At 37.1% G+C, this 21,259-nt stretch overlaps 1 protein-coding gene across 3 annotated transcripts in view; it reads right to left on the bottom strand.

Annotated features, from left to right (window-relative positions):
• The window catches only part of Pde4d (phosphodiesterase 4D), a 1,369,518-nt gene that overhangs the window by 1,288,412 nt on the left and 59,847 nt on the right, over positions 1-21,259 (bottom strand). The window lies entirely within an intron of this gene.

Genomic DNA, 21,259 nt, shown 5'->3' with positions numbered 1-21,259 from the left:
TCTGACTCCTGCCTCCTAACCCATTGGCAGCCTTCTTTACTATGATTTGCTTTGCTAGCTTTGAATATTCTTAATGCACTTGAGCTTTTCCTCATGTTATTTTACATTTACATTAATATCTTTCTTTGGACATAAAGCAAGAGAATATAAAAATTAAGGATAGTCTTCAGATCTTTTATATTCATTATGGAAATTCAGTGACCATTGCTCCCATAAGAAAATCTTTGAGAATTTCTTTCCATCTCATAAACATCCAAACAAACTAATTAATGAAAGCTTTTGTTTCCAGACCAGCCCCATTGTAGATATTTTATGTTCAGGAACCATGGAACCTTTGTTGAATTGTCAATTCTACTTTCCCTTATTAGGACAATTTTCCCAAGGAAAGACTGACTGCCTTGAGGATAAAAGCCATAATCCAGGCTCTCATTTGTGCTTTGATATGTGGCATTTGTGAAACAGCTGGCATTATCTGAGAATGGAGTGAGTGGTCCTCAGTAAATGCTGGAATATTCCACCTTTTCTCTACATCAGCTATTGCTGCTCCCTATCTTCCTATAGATGTAAATGATATTAAAAGGCCCTTATTTTAAAATATGTTATTTTATTTTTAATTAACATGTATTAATTCTACATTTTAATGGAGTTTAGTGTGATATTTCAATATATGCATATAGCATGTACCCATCAAATCCAGTTTCCTTTACTCCTTCCTAACTTCTAGTGACCACTATTCTATATTCACGCCCACTTTTTGAGCTTCCACATATGAAAGAGACCATGCAGTACTTGTCTTTCTACATCTGGCTTATTTCACCTAACATAATGTCCTCTAGTTCCATCCATTTTGCTACAAATGACATGATTTTGTTTTTCTTTGTGACTGATAATAATCCATTTTGTATATATACCACATTTCCTTTTTCCATTCATTTGTTGGTAGCCACCTAGGCTGACTTCCTATGTTAGCTTTTGTGAATAGTGCTACACCAAACATGGGTGTGCAGATGTCTCTTTAGTATTCTGATTTCATTTCCTTTGGAAATATATCCACAATGGGACAGCTGGATCATATGGTAGATCTATTTTTGGTGTTTTGAAAAACATCCATGTTATTCATATTTCATATCCATAATGGCTGTACTAATTTATACTCCCACCAACAGTGAATAAAGGTTCCTTTTCTCCACGTCATTGCCAGCATTTGTTTTTGTGTATATACATATATACAACCATTTTAACTGAACTGAAATAACATCTCATTGTAGTTTTGATTGGCATTTCCCTGATGGCTAATTACATTGAGCATTCTTTATTTGATGGCCATTTGCATTTCTTCTGAGAAGTATCTATCTAGATTATTTTAATTGGATTATTTGGAGGTTTTTTTGTAAGGTTTTTGGGCTCCTTTTAAATCTTTTTGTCAGATGAATAGTCAGGCAACATTCTCTCCCATTCTTTAGGTTGTCTCTTCATCCTGCTGATTGCTTCCTTGGCCATGCAGAGCTTTTCAGTTAATGTAATGCCATTTGCCTATTTTTGTTTTTGTTTCCTGTGCTTTTATGTCCAAAAACACTGTTGTACCAATGTCTTGGAGGGTTTCCCCTATGTTTTATTCTAGTAGTTTCATAGTTTCAGGTATTATATTTGAGCCTTTGGTCCATTTTGAATTGATTTTTGTAGTCAGAGATGGGGTCAAGCTTCATTCATCTGTGTACAGATAGCTGGCTTTCCCTAGCACCATCTATGGAAAAGGCTGCCTTTTCTCCAACGTATGGTTTTGGCACTTTTGTTGAGAATCAGTTGGTTACAGATGCAGGGGGTTATTTTTGCAATCTTTATTCTGTTCTATTTGTCTATGCGTCCATTTTTAGGCCAATACCATGCTAGCTCAGTTACTATAACTCTATAGTATGTCTGAAATCAGGTACTGTGATGCCTCCAGCTTTGTTCCTTTTTATGTTGAGGTACAATCACCTAATTCAGGGATTTTTTTTTTTTATCTAAAGGAATATTGAATTTCCTCAAATGCCTCTTCTGCATTTATGCAAGCAGTCATATGGTTTTTTTTACTCTTCATTCTATAAATGTGTACTTTTCATATTACCTTAAGATATTAAAAAAAAAAACCTGTTCTCAAAGACCTTATAGTCCATCAGCCAACATACGATTTGTTCATGTGTATGCATTAAATAAGCCAGCAGGAATTAACTGAATAGGACTGGTACAAAACACACTATGAAATGTCAGAAAATCAGCAATCAGTTATGCCTAGTTCAATGGGTGAGGATTTATGAGGAAAGTTCATTTGAGGTTCATTTGGAAAGTGGGTAGAAGTTGGAAAGAGAGAGCAATAGCACATAGGTATTCCAGACAGAGGAAAAACAAGGAATCAAAGCACAGAAACTGGAGAAAGCACAATGTATTTAGAAATGGTGAATAAGAAAGCGGGATTTGAGACAAAATATGAAAAGCCACAAGTAGCAGACTAATAATTATACTGAGTATTTATTTAACATCTGCTATTGTGACAGCAATCTTTTTAATTATCTCTCAACCCTATGGGGTGGTCACTATGATTAGCTCCATTTTCACTGAAGCTGTTGAAGCATAGAGGTGTTGAACAATTTTTCCAAATTAATAAAAGTAGGAGGTTTGATAGTCTAGCTTCAAAGTGCATGCTACTATACCACTCTTGGGGATATACCCAAAAGACTGTGACACAGGTTACTCCAGAGGCACCTACACACCCATGTTTATTGCGGCACTATTCACAATAGCCAAGTTATGGAAACAGCCAAGATGCCCCACCACTGACGAATGGATTAAGAAAATGTGGTATCTATACACAATGGAATTTTATGCAGCCATGAAGAAGAACAAAATGTTATCATTCACTGGTAAATGGATGGAATTGGAGAACACCATTCTGAGTGAGGTTAGCCTGGCCCAAAAGACCAAAAATCTTATGTTCTCCCTCATATGTGGACATTAGATCAAGGGCAAACACAACAAGGGGATTGGAATTTGAGCACATGATAAAAGCTTTAGCACACAAGGGAGAGGTGAGGATAGGTAAGACACCTAAAAAATTAGTTAGCATTTGTTGCCCTTAATGCAGAGAAAACTAAAGCAGATACCTTAAAGCAACTGAGGCCAATAGGAAAAGGGGAACAGGTACTAGAGAAAAGGTTAGATCAAAAAGAATTAACCTAGAAGGTAACACCCACGCACAGGAAATCAATGTGAGTCAATGCCCTGTATAGCTATCCTTATCTCAACCAGCAAAAACCCTTGGTCCTTCCTATTATTGCTTATACTCTCTCTTCAACAAAATTAGAAATAAGGGCAAAATAGTTTCTGCTGGGTATTGAGAGGGTGGGGGGGAGAGGGAGGGGGCGGAGTGGGTGGTAAGGGAGGGGGTGGGGCGGGGGGGTGAAATGACCCAAGCTTTGTATGCACATATGAATAATAAAAGGAAAAAAAAAAGTTCATGCTACTGTGTAGGAAATTAACTTTAATAACATAGACATCAGTATTTATTTCCAAGTTTTTATTAGCATAAATTAATTGTACAAAGGGGTTTCTTTGTAATATTTACATACATGCATATAATATACTGTGATCAACTTCACTCATCTATATTACTCTTTGATATTAAGATTTATTGAAGAGCTTTGCACAAGAATGTGGTGTAATTGATCCTTTGATGATTTAATTCTGGTTGCAATGGAAAGAATCTCTTGGAAAAGCAACAATTAAAGACAGGAAGTTACCTTTGAAAGCCAACTTAATATGAAAGGCCAAAGATATGGGGTTTGAATGAGCACCAAGGCAGTGAGAATATAAAGGAAAGTATGGGTAACAGAGACAAAAAAAAGTAAAATCATAGAATACTGAATATTGAATATTGAAAAAGAATCATCAACCACTGCTCATTCTAAAATTTCAAGTTTGGGTGCCCAGAAAAATAATTGTGCCATTAATGGAAATTTTTTTTAAAGTAAAAATAAAAAATTGGCTTGAGAAAAAAATCAGGAAATTTTCTAATTATTTGGAATTTTTCTTGACATTGATTGTATGGAATTTCTGTTGAGGCTGTTGTAGGTCAGTCAGGTGGAACTTTACAAAAAACAGTAGATCTGTAAGTATGGGAGATGCCTGACATGAAGCTGTGGCTTGGGGATTCCTCTCTATGGACATGGTATAGGCTGACATGGAGAAACTTAATATTCTTTCCACTACCAGAGAATCAGAAAAGAGCAATGGAAGAATCAGGAAACAAAAAAGAAAGATAAGAGCAAATTAAGTATAATAGACTTTCAGAAAGAGTCATTACAAAATGAATGGGAATTTTAATCCTTTCAAATGTTAGCAGGAGCTAAAGAAAATCAAAGACTGAAGAATGGCTTGTGCTGGTTAATCTGTGTGTCAACTTGACTGGACTGAAGGATGCCTACAGGATTCATAAAGAATACTTCTGTGTCTATTAGGACATTTCCAGTGAAGATTGGTATGTGAACCAATGAATTGAGTGGAGATAATTCTCCCTAAATGTGTGATACACCATCCAATTCTTTAGGAGCCTGAAATAGTTTTGATTAGGAATGAAAAAAGTGGAAGAAGGAGGAGTAATACTCTCTGGCTCTCACTCTCCCTTCCAAGCAGGTGTATATTTCTGCTGTTGTTGCCCTGAGACATCAGACTCCAGATTCTTTTGTCTTTGAACTCAGATTTATATCACCAGCTCTCAATGGGGAAAAGAGGGCTTTCAGGCCTTCCTCCTTGGACTAGGAATGCTTACTGCTCTCCTTCTTGCTTGGGGTTTCCAGCTTCTTGGATTGAGCAGTTTCCAGAATCCTAGGCTCTCCAGTCCATGGATAGTCATTGTGAAAGTTTTCAGCCTCTGTGATCTTGTGAGTCTGTCTAATAATCCTTTCTTATTATACGTATCCTCTTGGTTCTGTCTCTGTTTTTCCAAAGAACTCCAAATAATACATGGCCTTTTAATAATTTGGTGTCTGGAAAAATAAACCATGTAATAAAGGATTCCAGACTTCACTGTATGAAAAGAAGGTGCAGATTGTGGTTATAGGTACATCATTGAAGAGGTTTGGAAGCACAAAGGAAAGTGAGTGTCAAGGTAGTTAATTAGTAAACTCAGGCATAAGTTCTTGTGCACTGGGTTGTTTCTTGGATAGAGAACTCTTAGTATATTTGTAAACCAAAAAAGAGGTAAATGGACAGAGAGAGATCAAAGTTTTTTAAATTGCTTAAATAACATCCCAGAAGACATGCAAGCACATTTGAATGAGAAAGAATTTTTTCCCAGGGGGCAGAGAAAAAAAAGTGATGGTATCGATGACTCTGAAGAGTGACATTCTGGGGCTTATGTCAGATGAACTTAACATTCTCAAAAAAAAAAAAACAAGGGTCAGCTGCCATAAGTATGATGGTAGGTGACACTGAAGGCAATGAGATAGAGAATCCAAGAAAGAAGTAAACATAGCAAGTAATAAGACTTAAATACAATTAGACAACATGAATGCAGGGAACCAGTTAAAATCATAATAATCCTTCCCCAAGGGGAATTAGCATTGCCACTTCAAGAGAGTTGAGAAAGTAGACATGGCGGTTAGCTGGCTTTCATACTCACAGCTATACATTTACGTATCCATTCATTCAACAAATATTAATTCAACACCTATTAGATGCCAGTCACTGTATGAGGTATCAGAATCATGAAAATAATAACCACAAATGTGGCACATCATTTGAATGAACAAAGAAGACCCACCTGAATCCCACCAAAGACAAGCTTACCCTTCCTCTGACAACTCTTGGTAACAAGTTCATGATTCAGCATGTGCTAAGGACTCATTCAGGAAATGAGTCCTGAATGCTACAAAAACCCTTAGAAATTTAGAAATGTATTTAGTGAAAATCTTTTTTCATCTAACAATCATGAAAACAACAGATTTAGTTTCTTAATATACCATTTCAAAGTTGACATGACTTCATTCACTCGGCCCTCATTTCTGCTAAACTAAGAGCTGGTCCTTTGCCTCTAACAACATGCTATTTTCCTTATGCAATATTCCAACAATCTCCCACCAGCAAATCCACCAGGACTATCTCCTCCCATCTATTCATTTTTCACGTCCCATTCATTGGTTCATCAAACAGTCACTGTGTGTTCCCAATTTGCCAGGCTTAGGGCCCTGTGGTTATGGAAACACAGTGTTTATTATCAAAGATAGTAAAACATGGAGTGTGAAGGAAGAGTACAAGGGGAACATTAAAATGCAAGCTAAGCACAGTGGTTAGAAATAATGAAGAGGCATCTCGGCTCTGCCTACTGAAATCAGGCAAGGTTTCAGAAAGGAAGAATCTCTTGGATTTAAGGACAAACAGAGAGGGCATACAGGAGACAGCACTTTGGCTGAAGGAATGCCATGTACAAAGGCACTGAGACATAAATCAGCAGACTGTTTAGAAAACTATAAGCAATCCAGGTTGGGTAGGGAGAAGGAAGGATGAGGGAAAGTGGTAAAGGACACAGTAGACAGGCAGGGAGAGCTCACTCATGAAGTCCTACCCCTTATAGGCCCTTCTGAGGTGTCTGTCTTCCTTCCTGTAGCCCAGGAGTCACAGCTTTTTCAAAATCTATTGAGCTAGGGACCTTCTTCTCAGAAAAAAAAAATTCCCAAATAGTGTATAGAATGTCTACAAATATTTTGAAGTTTGGAAATTGCTTGGACCACATGTTTAAAATTCTGCTCTAGACAAAGTGCCCATTTTTAATTTCTGAAAATAGCTGAAACTATATACAACAAATGGGAAGTTATCCAGCAACTTGGACAAGTCTGTTATGAATGGATTAGAAGCAAATAATTCTCCTGTGGTAAAATGTGATGACCACCTGATTGGGAGATGATGAAAGAAACTGTCAAGAAATGTTTGAAAGAGCTAGGAGTGATCAAGGTATCAAATATTTAAATGCTCTGTAACAGGTAAAATAATACGATTCTAACTAAAAAAGGTAGAGAAATCAATGAAAAAGAAAATCTAGATGTGGAATTTTACATAAGATTTTTATCTTTTAAGGTAAAACTTGAAAAGTAAAAGATAAATTATACAGCGAATCATTGTCAGGACAAGTAGTAAGCTACCTGATAAAAATCTGAAGTTAATTCTTGCACTACTATACTCTAAATTCCAGATGGTTTAAGATTTAAATCTACAGAAACAAAAATTGTACTGGAAGAAAATGTAGGAAAAATGTAAGTAAGCTTGGAGTGGTGAAGTTCTTACTAAATAAACACCAAAAGCAGGAAATTTAAAAGGAAAATATGAAAGACTCAACCACTGCCAAGCTGAGGGAGGGGAAATGAGCTTCTACCTGAGGGTATCAAGTTCCAGTTATGTAAAATGCCTGTGCCAATGGATCTTCACACTCCACTGTGCCCATATGATCATAAGTCCACTTGCATATTTTATTTTATTTTTTTATTTTCATTCTTTTATTTATTTTTCATTTATTCATATGTGCATACAATGTTTGGGTCATTTCTCCCCCTCCTCCCCCACCCTTTTCCCCCCCAACCCCCTCGCTTCCAGGCAGAAACTGTTCTGCCCTTATCTCTAATTTTGTTGAAGAGAAAGTACAAACAATAATATATTTTAGACTAAGATTTTTGTTAAAAGAGTAGCTCTCATGTTAAATATTCTGAATACAGTTCACTTTTTTAAAAAAAGACTCAACTACATGCACAAAATTTTCTCAAGTAAAAATATGCCAAAGGAAAAAATGTCAGAAAGTAACTAAGGAACTGGGGAAAACATTTAAATTATAGACAACCCCAAAACAAGTAGATTACTATCTGTACTATGTAAAACATCAATAAAACTAATTGGAAAATAAGCATCCCAAAAGAAAAATAAGCAAAGAACATTAATAGACCATTTGCAAAAGAAAAGAAAATTGTTCAACCTCTCTAGTAATTTAAGAAATGCAAATAAAACCACAGCAAAATACCATTTCTCCCATAGCAGACTCGCAAAGACTTAAAAAAAGAAAAATAACAATACTACTTAAGAAATGGGAAAATATGTCATCTTATACACTGTCAGTAGAAGAATGAATTGAAGGGAAAAAACTTTCAAGAGAGCAATTTAACAACGAGAATCAACCCTTTATAAATAAGTACACTCTTTAACCTTCAAGTTCTGCTTCTAGAAGAGTATCCTAAATGAAATGTTCCTGATTTAGCTACCAGGGGATATACATTAATTTTTATGGTTGCAAAAAGTGTAAACTTGATTAGATAAATGAATCCTGTGTAACCATAAAAACATTCAACTATAAAAACTATGTTGTAAAAAATATTTAAAGACGTGGATATTTAAAGACTAGTGAGTGGATATGCTTGCTAGTTTGTTAAAGGGGAAGAAAAAAAAGGACCTTAAAGTCATATAATGGAGCTGGTTCCTCTGCCTGTTACCCTAGCCACTCAGAAGGTAGACACTGGGAGGATGGCAGTTGAAGGCCAGCCCAAGCAAAAGGTTACAAGACTCCTTTGCAACAAACAAGCCAGAAATGAGAGGGTATATCTGTAATCCCAGCTACATGCGAGTGTCGGTAGGAGGAATGACTGTAGTCTGAGTCCAGCACATCTAAAAAATAACTAAAGCAGAAAGGAATGGAGATGTCCAAGTGTTAGAATGCCTGCCTAACCATAAGGACAAGGCTGTGAGTTCAAACCCAAGTACTCAAAAACAAAAAAACCCCAATCATATTATCATATACTTGCCTATCATAACCCCATTCTTACTACCACACCACACTACCATACCTACACAAGAGAAAGCAAGTTGTTTGAGATAGGAGTTTGAAGTACAATTCAGTTGCGCTGATACAGTCAACAATAGCTATATCACTTGTAGAATTTGTAGTAATCATACAAATAACAATAGAAAAATACATAACACTAAACAAGCGGCAGGCTGACTCACTGTAACAAGTTTATTAATCTGACAGAGGGCCAGACTTCTACAAACCTTTCACTGGTCTGATAGAAAACCTCTCATGTCACCCTTGGTAAATCTCATGCTGATCTCTTCAACCTAACCCTGCCCCCTCCGCCTGCCAAACTTCAGTCCAGAAATCCAAGGGGAGAACATAGGAAAATTACATCAAAATGATGAATCAACAAAGAGAGAGGTGTGCGTTGTGGCTGCGCTCTCCTGAGAAGGAGTGACATGCAAACACTGGTCCTAATCAGTGGACCAACAGCTATATGATCATGACCCCAGTGTGACTTAGCACAGAAGTACGCGGACACCACTGAGTGGCCTCCAGCTACCTAACCTACCTAATGATTCTGATTCCTAAGTATTTCTGTGTGTAGAGAGCTCATCCTTTCCAAAATAATGTTTCATTCTAAAAGGTCCATCTGAGGCTTCTGCAAAATTTAAAAATATCACACAGATCAGTTTAGCAGTCAATATGACCGTTTCCATATCATATGTTTTAGAATAGCATCTCAACCAACCTGTATGTTATTTTGCATGTGTCTGCATGGAGCCTACAACCAGTGACATTTTTATATAATCTGCAGTGGGAAAAAAAAAAAAGCATGTCTCTACTGTACATAATTCCCACTTGCAGGCTTTTCTATGTGATGTCTACTTCTTTTGCTTCTGATTCCCTACTCTTGAAACTATGGACATGAGTTTCATACAAAGACCTTACTCTATACAGAAAGCAATTGAATATGAGACAGGAAAAAAAGAAAGAAAGTAAACAAACAACCACAAATGAGTGTGTATTTAACAAGGGAAATTATCTCAAAGGTCACAGATTGGCAGGCGAAATATGCTTATTTACCAATGGCGGGGAAGGGAAAATCCCAAAGACACATAAAACTCACTCTAAATATTTGCCACTCTGTTTTATTGAAGACCAGTGTGCTTAGCGGGGGTGAGCTGAGTACACAGAGAGGACTCAACGAAGACACCAAGGCTACAGGTCCAGCTTCCCTACTCAACGGGGTCCTCTCAACAATGACTGAGGGGCTTCACCAGAATTACAATTCCTACCTGAAAGGGCTACCTCAGAAATATCTATATTACAATCCACAGTTCTTTGGGAATATATATTTTTATTTATATTATATTCTAGTTCAATTGTTTTGATTGGTTTCCATCATGATTTTCCTTGTTATCATTTGTTTCTAATATCATTCATGAAACTTACTTGAATTGATTTTGTTGACATTTGTAGTCATCTCAAATCAGAGAAAGTAATGAATGATATTTTGTTAAGAGAAAATGCAATTATTAGTCAAGTCTGAATATTTGCATGTCCTATAAATTAAATTACATGTGACTTTCCCTTTATATTTGGAAATTCCAAGAATGGTTATTTAAAAGCAAAATCATCCATTTATCAGAATAATGCAGAACAAAACTGTGGTGTTATAAGACCTGACAGCATTTCTTGGAACAGAATGTTATTACTTCATAAATTTAAGGCAGGCACACAGATGCCTGCTTCACACAGAACACAAAGCATTTTGCTACAGAAAAACCTTCCATCCTATTTTGACCATAAACAATTCTTGATAATCACCGCAGTAGGAGGCTTAGGCTATGTCAAAGATTTTTCTGTGTTTTACACATTTGGGTGAAGGTATACACTTTCATTCTGAAGATGCTTCATTGGTTTCCCCTATCCTCCATCTACAAACTCATGTTTTGCTCCTGAAATTCCTTTTCTGACTTACCTTGAGCAGAAAAATCTGGAACCGGAGAGTTGCTTCAGTAGAGCCAGCATCAGAATGTGACCAAGGGAAATGAAATCTCAGTTCCTGCCAACAATATAAATCTCTGACATTCGATAACAGGGAAAAAGAAGGGGAGCTAACACCCCATCTAATCTCAGTGCTTTCATAGCAGATATTTTAATGAAAACAATGTGAGCCCCTGACGCAACAGAAGGTGGCCTTTGCATAATGTTTAGTTTCTAGTGTCTTCCAAATGTATCTAATATTTATTTATGATCCAACTATATTAAGCCTGAGATGGAAACGCTTCTAGAATTTCCAGAGCCTACATAATACTGCTTGGAAAATGATTAGCAAATAAGTTAGCAGAAAATACTTTTAAGTCCCACTTAGGTGGTTCTGGTTCTGTTTGTTCTCCTCCCTCCCACCTTCACCATCATAAAAACATATTTAAAAGATTTTAACACAAAAACCATTAATTTGCTTGTTAAAACCTCTCTGGAGCCAATTTTTAAAGATTACTTGAAATAATCCTAGAAGGTTTTGTAAAATGTCTCAAGCAAAGCAGAGATTTGAGTGCAAATATTCTATTCAATAACAAATAAGAAGTCTTCATCTGAGTTCAGAAAGAAATAAATTCCACGTAAATGTAACTGAAAAAGTACAAAACCATTATTCTCACCAATCATGATAAAAAAAAAAACTAAAGTATAATCCTGTTTCACTGGAATCTAAACAATCAGAAGTTCATGTATTATAATTTTATTAAGTTACCCTTAAACTGATATAGACTTATTTTTTTAAAGAAGCAGTTAGCATGTGATCAGTGTCTATTTGGCCCAATATTGTGATCAATGTTTATATGATATTCCAGTATTAATTTCACTTTTACTATTTTTAGTTCTTTGACAAATTATTTTTGCTCCAATTTTATATAAATTCTAACCCCAAATTGATCATGATATATAATTATTTAATTAGCCCATCCCCAGCCTATTTTGGACAAATTGAATTTATAAAAGTAAAAAAAAAAAAAGAAAAACTGGGGTCATTTGTTTTACCTGGTGGACTGAGTGAGCCATTTAAAAAATAACTTTAATATGCAGCATTTCTTTGTAGAACAATTAAATGAGAACACAAGGCCAGAGACTGAAAAACCTGTACCTATATATTACAATAAATCTAGGGAAATCACTTAACTAAATTTTACTAAATGTAATTTTGGGGCACTATTATGTTTCCTTTATTCTCCATAATTCAAAATTATGATATCAGTACAAAGTTCATTGACCTGGTCAAATTGAGCTGGCCATGATTTGGTGATTGCTAGCTACACCTGCAGAAAGTAAGGCTAACTAGCAATGTAACTACATTACGTAAGTGCTGTCATTATGTCTGTATGTAGGTTTGAAGAATAAGACACTCACCTACTAATCAGCCTGCAGTTTCCATGAGATTACCAAGTTATTACCACTGCTATTGCCTATCTTTAAATGAAGAAGTGAAAGCAGAAATCATAAAAAAAACTGTCCAATACAGAGTATGGATCAAAAATGAAACTTTGAATTTTAAAAGTGTTGAAGACAGTGCTCTCCCCAGTAAGCACTTAACACACGCTCCTGGAGTAAACGCATAGCCACTTCATAGTTCAGATCATCAGGCTCCCAAGCGCCCTCTAACATAAAAGAGCCCAAGCCTCGCAAAGATCTCTATAAGTTCAAAGCTAATGAAAATTACATGAAAACACATGTCTGCTATTGCCTTTTTTTGCCCCCATCATTTCTTCTCCACCTCCTCCTCCTTCTCCTCCTCCTCCTTCTTCTTCTATTTTTTTTTTAGAATTTCCAGATTTTTTTCTTTTTTGCTATCAACAGAATAGGGGTTCAGAAATAAGATCATATAGAGTTAAAGGAACATTTAGGAAGGTAGATTTTCTGAATACCTGGGTTTTATCCTCTGAGATATTCATATTTGTCTTACAAAAACTCTTCACAAGCTAGATCAACATAATCACATTTTGGGTAACTTGTGTCCTTTTGCTACCTCTAAGACTATATACATTTGCTCCAAGTGAGTCACAACAAGGAATATATTCATAATAGGAGAGGTCCAAGTTCTATTTGTAGTCATCCCAGCTCTCCCAAAAATTAGAGACTCTTAGGAAACCATAATAGATGTCATCATTTCCCCAGATTAAAGGGTGAATCTAACCAAAAGTTTGTTGATGTTAAGAATGTTGAGATCACCCCATTCCTATTGAAGGAGATAACTTCCAGGATAAATGGAGTTCACTTGTAGGAGCCAAAACATGTGTTCTCTTTTATCCCTAGTTCCACTGGGCTGTCTACTAGAGCTGCTGTACTCTCTGCAGAGGCAAAAGGGAAAAACTGGACTAGATGCACTGTTGGCTCAATAGCATTCTGTAGCATGACTGATAAAAGCATCTTAACTAACTAGAATGTGTAGATGATTTTTTTTTTGCTAAAAATGCATAAAATGGAAAGAAATTAGTATTATTATTATCCATATGTGATAATAATAATAATAATCAATCATTCTAACCAGTCTCAAAAGTCCAGGAAAAGTGATCAAATAGACTTTTTGGCCTACTGAGTCCAAAAGAGAGTTTTAACAATTTAACAGGAAAGTTTAATAGCAAAAACACAGTCATATTTCTTATTCCTCCTCTTGAAAAGGACTAACAAGCAGTTAAGTGAGAAATAAGAAGAAAAGCCTCAGGACTCAGATGCTACGTAATAAATAATATTCAACTCCTAGAATTTCGTAAATATACAAGAAAACAGTAAAAGATAACCTGTCCAAAAAAACAATTTATGGTTCAATTTATCTAACTGTCATCTTCTTTCTCACTCATTTCAATAAAATCAGTCACTGATACATTTTTAACCACACTGAAGAAAAGGCTAGACCACAGATCCATGTTTTCACTTCATGCTTGCTCAAAGAACCAACATAATCTATAGTGCATTGCGAGTGCACTGCCTCACATGCTTAGGTAAGTGAACTGGCCAGCCCATTCTCCAGCAATAGTCAGCCACATGGCCTGCACACGCTTAGAGAACAGGGCATGTCTTACTGCTTTCACTGAGCCCACAAACATTTCACTAACCAAATCAAAGACCTGGTCTCCATATGGAGACAATACAGACCTTTCCCTCAAAGATGGAGAAAACTGATGTGGAAGAAATATTTGCATGGCAAATCCCTATAACGTGAAGTAAAATAGAATGGTGGCCATAGATAGGGTTACAAGTAAGATCAAACATCTGTGGCATTTCAGAGGCAACAACTACATCATAGAAGAGGGAAGGTTTCTCAGCAGTTTAAAAATCACTCCCTGAAGTATTCCAAATTATTAAATAGATCTGAGAAAAACAAAGCATCATAGCTACAGGAGAAAAATCAATATTTTAAAAACTGTTTTCCTTCAAATATACATACCCAAAAAGACATAAGACCAGGTCAAATTTCTCTAATCAAACCTTGTCCACACTCTGCTAGAAAGCTAATTTCAATTACATCAGCAATCTCGAGATTAAAACAGGAAGTGTGGGGCGATCACATTAGAGTGCACTGTTCAAATTACCTTTGGGATTAAAAATTACATTTCAGTTTTTCAATTAATACTCTACACATGCATAGTAGTACACCTCTTACCTTTTCTGTTTAGTTATCCATCTGATTGTACCTCAGATAAACCATTTATAATCCAATTGTGAGAAAATGATACCTCTGTTCTAAAGATGGATTGCTTGTTTGTTCAAGTAGAAAGGTGACTGAATTCTCCTACACTAGGAAGAGACTGGCATATTTGCTTGCGCTTATCAGAGTATTTAATTGCAAGACTGGGAATTATTCCACAGATGTGAATGGATATCTAATTTATGTCACAAAGGAGAGATTATACTCTTAGGAGCTGTTATTTACTTACTCATTTTCCTAACTAGATTTCCACACACATGAGAATTTCAAATCAGGAAAGCATTGCCAAAAATGCTTCACCAGAGACAACCAAAAAGAGATCATAAATGTCTTGTTAGCTGTAAATAATGATAAAAAAGATCTTTGGGAATATAATTACAACTGGTCTAGCCTGAAGAGTACTAAATTTACATTATCTCAAGTAAATGAGAGTATACTAATCCTAATTTACACATTAAAATAGGTTTGTTGTACATATTGCCATAAATTTCAAAATAAGAGAAATCAAGGAAAAAGATAATCTTCTTTATTTTTTCTTTCAATATTCTTTTCAATTGTAAGGTCCATAGCTCTTCTTTCTTTACTTATGTTGACAAATGTACTTCTCTGCCCTCCAGCATAAGTGCACTCCTCTCTGCAGCAATCTGTACAGGCTTGTTGTTTATACCGCTTAAAGACCATTTCTAAGATATCTTTTTGTGATCTTTTGAGGAAATGACTTATCAAGACATCTATGTTCTTTTGTAGTCACTTTTCTCTCTTTTTCCTTTTGTTGGCACCACAGGTGTCGATATACATTAGCCTATCACTCATGGTGGCTTATTATTTTCACGTGCACTTACTCAGAAGCTATTTTGAAAATCAAGATGATTGGACTGGGAAATCAGAGGTATAAAGCCAGTCATTGTGTGGTTATGGGCAAGTTGTATAACTCCCTGGCTCATCTTCTCTAGCACTAAGGAGGAGTACCCTACTAGATCATCAACCTCAAGGTTCTGGCAACCCTGAAACCATATGACTCTCTGTATCTTTTGCTCGGGAACTCACACTCAGATGTCATTTGTTGCCTTAAAAGATGGTTAGTCCTTCCACAAAAGAGACACAACCAGAAGGAAAGAGGTGGGGTAGAGGAGTCAGGGTACGGAGATAAAGAGGGAAAGAGCATAGTGAAGAGAGAAAACCAGAGACATGGCAGGGTAAAGGTAAGGAGCAGGGTAAAGAATTTAGGAAAAAGATTAGACACCACAGTTTAGGGAAAGAGAATTTAACAGTAGCCTCTCCTTTGAGAGTTGCACTTTGCAAAGTTGTTTCCTTTCCCTTTGCCCAGAATCTTAAATTCTAAAGAAACACTGCACCTAAATGATAAAGATGTTAACTACTAAATAATCTTTCTTTAGATTTACAGATCCCAGAACATCTGGTGACTTCAGATAATATCAGAATTGTATTGCTCATCCTTATTTTAATCCTGTGCCTCAATTAACACAAAACATGTAAATTCTGTGTTTAACTTGCAGAAAAGTAATATGTTTGCAACTAGCCCCAAGAGATCAGGTTGATTTTGATGTTTTGGCCAAAGGAAAAAAAGGAGACACGTGCTGTAGATGCGGAAGACCCCACTCAGCATACAGTCTTCCTGCACCCTGCCTCCTGAACCTCCTTCCCCTCCCTATAAAAGCCCTTTCACCACCTGAGTTTCCCAAGATAGAGCTCTAAGGGCCATAGGCCCTCCATCTTCTCAAGGCTAACAACTTGAACAAACCTGATTTCCTTCCACCAATTCTTGTCTCCTGGGTATTGGCTTTTGAGAAGTGAACCGCAAGTAGGACGAAGTTAGGTCATTAGAGGCATGCCCTAGAAGCCTTGAGGAAGACATTGGAACTAACCAGCCTCTTACCATCTCTCTCTCTCTCTTTGCTTTCTGGCCGCCAGGTGAGCAGAGCTCACACATTGTCCCCATGATGAGCTATCCCACCACGATGCCACCACAGGCCCAAAGCAACAGCACCAAGCCACCCTGGACTAAACCTCTGAAATCATGAGCCAAAATAAGCCTTTCCTCTATTAAGCTGATCGTCTCAGGCATTTTATCACAGCAATGGAAATCTGACTAATGTGGGCATTTGGATGGACTATATTCCCTTAGCCCTGCAGAATCCTCCCCACCCCCAAAGGCATGGCATAGCCAGAGGAAGGTCAACAGAGACATGAGGCAAGAGCCTCTTGTTCCAGGTCTAGGGTGTTACTATTGATATATTTATTTCTTAATTTGAATCAGCTAGAAAATCTAATTAGCTATATTTCATATTCTAAGCAGTCAGACTGAGTAGTATTTAGTTGTACTACACAGAGAAGAAAACCAACATAAGTGATAAAATTACTTCAGCTTACTAAGGTGGCCAAATGATTTGGGTTTTAATAAGAAGGAGTCCCTGCCACAGTTAGCATAAAAAGATGTATATTATTCAACAAGCAAAACCCTAAATACTACACACCTTAAGAAAAAGCTAGCACAAGGAGAGATTTTGTGAGCTGTTAGTCATCAAGCAAAGAGCAAAGCTTTTGTTGCAACTTCTCCTTCCTTCCTCTCAGTCTATGAACATCATGGGCCAAGGTTGACCCAAGGCAAGAAGCAATATTTAGTGTGAACGTTCCCTCTCATTTGTCCCTTCTTATACCACCCCACACTGACACATGTTATAGGGACATACGATCTACTTTCTCCAAATCATGTTCTATATCTTTATTTTCCCCTCTGTACTATAAAATTTTCTCTCACCTTTGGGGTATTTTATCTAATGGTAGTGAAGTAGCTAGATGAATAAAGTATCTGCCATTTACCAATGGGATAATGAGTGTTATCAGCAGAACAGGTCATTGCCCAAGTTAATTAGCACTATAAATTGGCCCTTGAGAACACATTATTCCTTGATTTGTAGGAAAGAGTCCAAGACAAGGCATATATTACAAAAATGAGGTTAGGCCAGTGGGAACACATACTTCTTGGAACACCTTATGTATAGCATTCACACAACTTCCTGTCCCACTGAAAGGCCACAGTATATGAACAGAGTATAAGGAATATATTAGGGAAAGAAAAAGCTTGTCCTAATAGATTTGCAGCACAGTTGAAGAGACAGACTATGTAAAATGAAATAAAGCTTTGATGATATTATAGAGTAACACAAAGATGAAATTGATTAATAAGTTCTCTCCCTCCTGGTTTCAAAAACACTTCTAAAAGTCTCATCTTCCATACACTTTCCCTGGAATTTTGATTACAACAGAAGACTTGGCCTGATCATCAAATAAATAAATAAATAACTTGAAAGAACTTAAACACATTCTTTGTCCTCTTCTCTCTCATTTTTCTAGCCTTTAGAACTTGGGCCTCTTGAAGGATGTTTGGAGGTTTATCAAGGTCCCTAAGAGTTAGCTTTCTTCTCTCTATGAAAATAAATAGTGATTTGACTTCAGTTTTTCTAGCTGCTTCTTTATATTGCTCTGGCCTATGACTTCAAAAAGGCAAGTAATCCTTGAAATCCTAGGAACAACCCTAGGCTCAAAGTCAGAAGGTTTACACTTCAGCTCCCATCTTAATGCTTTCTTTCCATGAGGAAATTTCTTAACTCTCTTGTGAGTCTCAATGGTATCTGTACAATGGGAGTTATCTCAGAAAATACTAAATCAAAGTATGCCCGGAAGAGTGCACACACAATACAGTGGTGTTGAATACATATGGTTGATAGGAGCATTCATGGAATGTATTCTCTGTTTGGAATTTCTCAGAACAAGATCAGATTTATTTGTTTATTCACTTAACAAATAATTTATTGGTCATCTAATATATGTCACACTGCACTGAGTGCCCTTGTGAGAACCACTGGGGCTAGGAATCAACCAGTCACTACTGGATAGTTTTTTTTTCAAATTACCTCCCTTCTAGTACTTTTTCCTTTTGGAAAATAGTTAAGAATGTGTGTCATGTTTGCTTGCTTAAAGTGTATCTATTTGTAGCATTTTGGAATGAAGCCATGCCTCCCTGGGCTTCATTATACATAAAAATTCCCACAGTTGGGGTTCTTTCAAGATGCGTAAATCAGCACAGCCTCAGAAATTCTCTCTTGGGCTTGATAAAAGAGAATTAAAATATAACTGGACTTTAGCAAGTCTGGTTTTAGGCTGTCATGGGAGGTTAGAGTTGGAAGGGAGAAATTAAATTATTAAGATTGAAAGTTTCCAATCGTTGAAGGACTGAGTCATGTGGTGATGATCAGCATATAAAGATAATGAGTAAGTGCATGCATGACACACCAGGACACTTCTGATTCTCATTCTGCATTCCAAATGTGCCCCTCCTCATTTTACAGCCACTGAAACCAAAAGTGTTTCAGGCAAATACCTGCAGAGTAATTCTTATCCAGTTGAGTCCCCTGTTAGGACCAAATAAAGGCACTCTAGCTTCTTTGGATACAAAGAACACCTTTCTATTGGACAACTGTTTATTCCAAGCAGTATGAGTGGTGCAAGTTTTATTGGTTACAAGAGGGCAAAATATATTGGCATTTGAAAGATCCCTTTAATTATCAATTCCAGGGAAATCACATGTTAAACCATTCATTAAAAGAGAAAAGACACAGGTATTCGGAAGCCTAATATGATTTGGATATGAAATGTTCCCCCAAAAGACTCACATGTTGAAGGCTTGGTACCCAGCTCATGGATCCAATCATTGAACAGTGATTGGATCATGAGGGCTATGACCTAATCAGTGGCTTAGTCCACTGATGGGTTCATAATTTGATGGCATTGGGAGGTGATGCAAACTTTCAGAGGTGGGGCCTAGTTGGGGAAAGTAGGAAACTAGGTTACTACCATGTCCCTGGGAGCTGGGAGCTACATTTTCTTGTCACGGATCTCTCTCTATCCCTCTCCCTCTCCCTCTCTCTCAATCCTGGCTGTCATGAAGTGAACAGCTTCCTCCACTATGATGTAGTGCTTCACTACAGGCCCATAAACACTCAACCAAGTAACCATGTTGAAACTTTTAAAACTATGAGCCAAGATAAATCCTTTCTCCTTTAAATTGACTTTCTTGGGAATTTTGTCACAGTGATGAGAAGTTGACTAACTTCTCCAGTAATTACCCCAGTGAAGCTGACTGACTCACCAGTATAGCTCGGGGATCTGTCAACATATTTTTGTATAATTGTTGAAAAACTATTGTTAATATAATAATTAGTTCTGTCTGTCCTTAGTGGCTTCACTTTTCCCTGATCTACATTAATATGAAAAGAGGGATCAGCATTCTCAAATAAGAGAGGAGAAAATGTAGGAAACAACATGATTTTCAACTCTTCTTGTCAAACACTCATCTGTTCCATATGATTATCAGAAGAAGAAAGAAATTATAACTGTTAGGAGCACATAGGAGAATCCCCATATGAATAGGCAGGGCTGCTACTTGCATGTCATTCATAATGCTTTTTGAAATTTACCTTCAGGATTTTACAGTGCACAATCTGTGTGCTTTATATAGAGACACTATCTACATGGTACCCACATGGACAAGAAAAGTGCTCCTAGCCCAGGGAAGTACCTTGTTGCCCTGTGAGATAGTTCAATCCTAAGGAGTCAAGGGAACATGTTCCCTGACTTCAATAATTACTCAAGGCATGGTGGTCATGTCTGTAATCACACCACTCAATAAGCTGAGGAAGGAGGGTCACAAGTTTAGGGCCAGCCTGTACTACATAGTGAGACCCTATCTTCCAAAAATCCAAGAAAAAATTATTCAAGAAGTAACACAAATAGCTAGGCATGGTGGTACATATTTATAATCCCAGCTACTTAGGAGGCAGAGACAAAAAGATTTCAAGTTCAAGGCCAGCCAGGGCAAAGTTAGCAAGGTAGCTCAGAAACAAAATACACACCAAAGGACAGGGGCCATGGCTAAAGTAGTAAAGTACCTGCCTAACAACCAAAGCCCTGGGTTCAATCCCTACTTCTGCAAAAAAGTAAAAATAAAGAAGTTTCACAAATAGACACAGAAGTATCTGAGAAATGTAAAAGATTTGATTCTGTAGTCAAATCTTTCCCTTTGACTGATCTTCAATCAGAGGAGGAATGGCTAAGCAAAAGTTTTTCTTTCTTCACACCCACATACCTGCTGACTATATCAGCACATGAAGAAAAAGCTTGCAAAATTTCCATAATGAAACCTACTGGGGAGAGGAGCCTTCTCTTAGGTTGACTTTGACAATATTAAGCCAAATAGTTTGTTTTTGTTTCAACCTAAAAAATGGAGTTGTTACCCTAAAGTTGTTCCTTTGAGGAAAAGATGACCAAAGGGTAGAAAAAGGATTTCCATCAGACCAGACACAGGATACTCTTGTCATCAGTGTGTGAAGTGTTCTTAATCCAAACACTTCAAAAATCCATAGTGAGGCTGTGATGCTCAAGGATGTTAGAAGCAGGGTCCCTGAAAAGCAGGGTGAAAGGAAAGGACTGCTCTAGGACCAAGGAACCCTAATTTGGGGCTGGTCCTTTAGCGTGTCCCTCTCCTGCCCTCCTTGAGCTAGGCCTTTCCATCGGGCCTACAGGCTGTTGGGATCCCTCCAATCCCCTTCTCTAAAAGGCCCAAAGCCATCTTCCAGGGATTGTATGAGTCTTTACCCTCTCCACCCTCTCAAAGACAGTGTCTACACCCCAGGTCTGAGGGGTGACCATGGCAGCTGTTAGCTTATGGG

The sequence above is a fragment of the Castor canadensis genome, chromosome 6 (assembly GCF_047511655.1).
Source record: "Castor canadensis chromosome 6, mCasCan1.hap1v2, whole genome shotgun sequence".
In the NCBI taxonomy this organism is placed as follows: domain Eukaryota; kingdom Metazoa; phylum Chordata; class Mammalia; order Rodentia; family Castoridae; genus Castor; species Castor canadensis.
The sequence above is the reverse complement of the archived record's forward strand: the minus strand, read 5'-3'. Positions and strand labels throughout refer to the sequence as shown.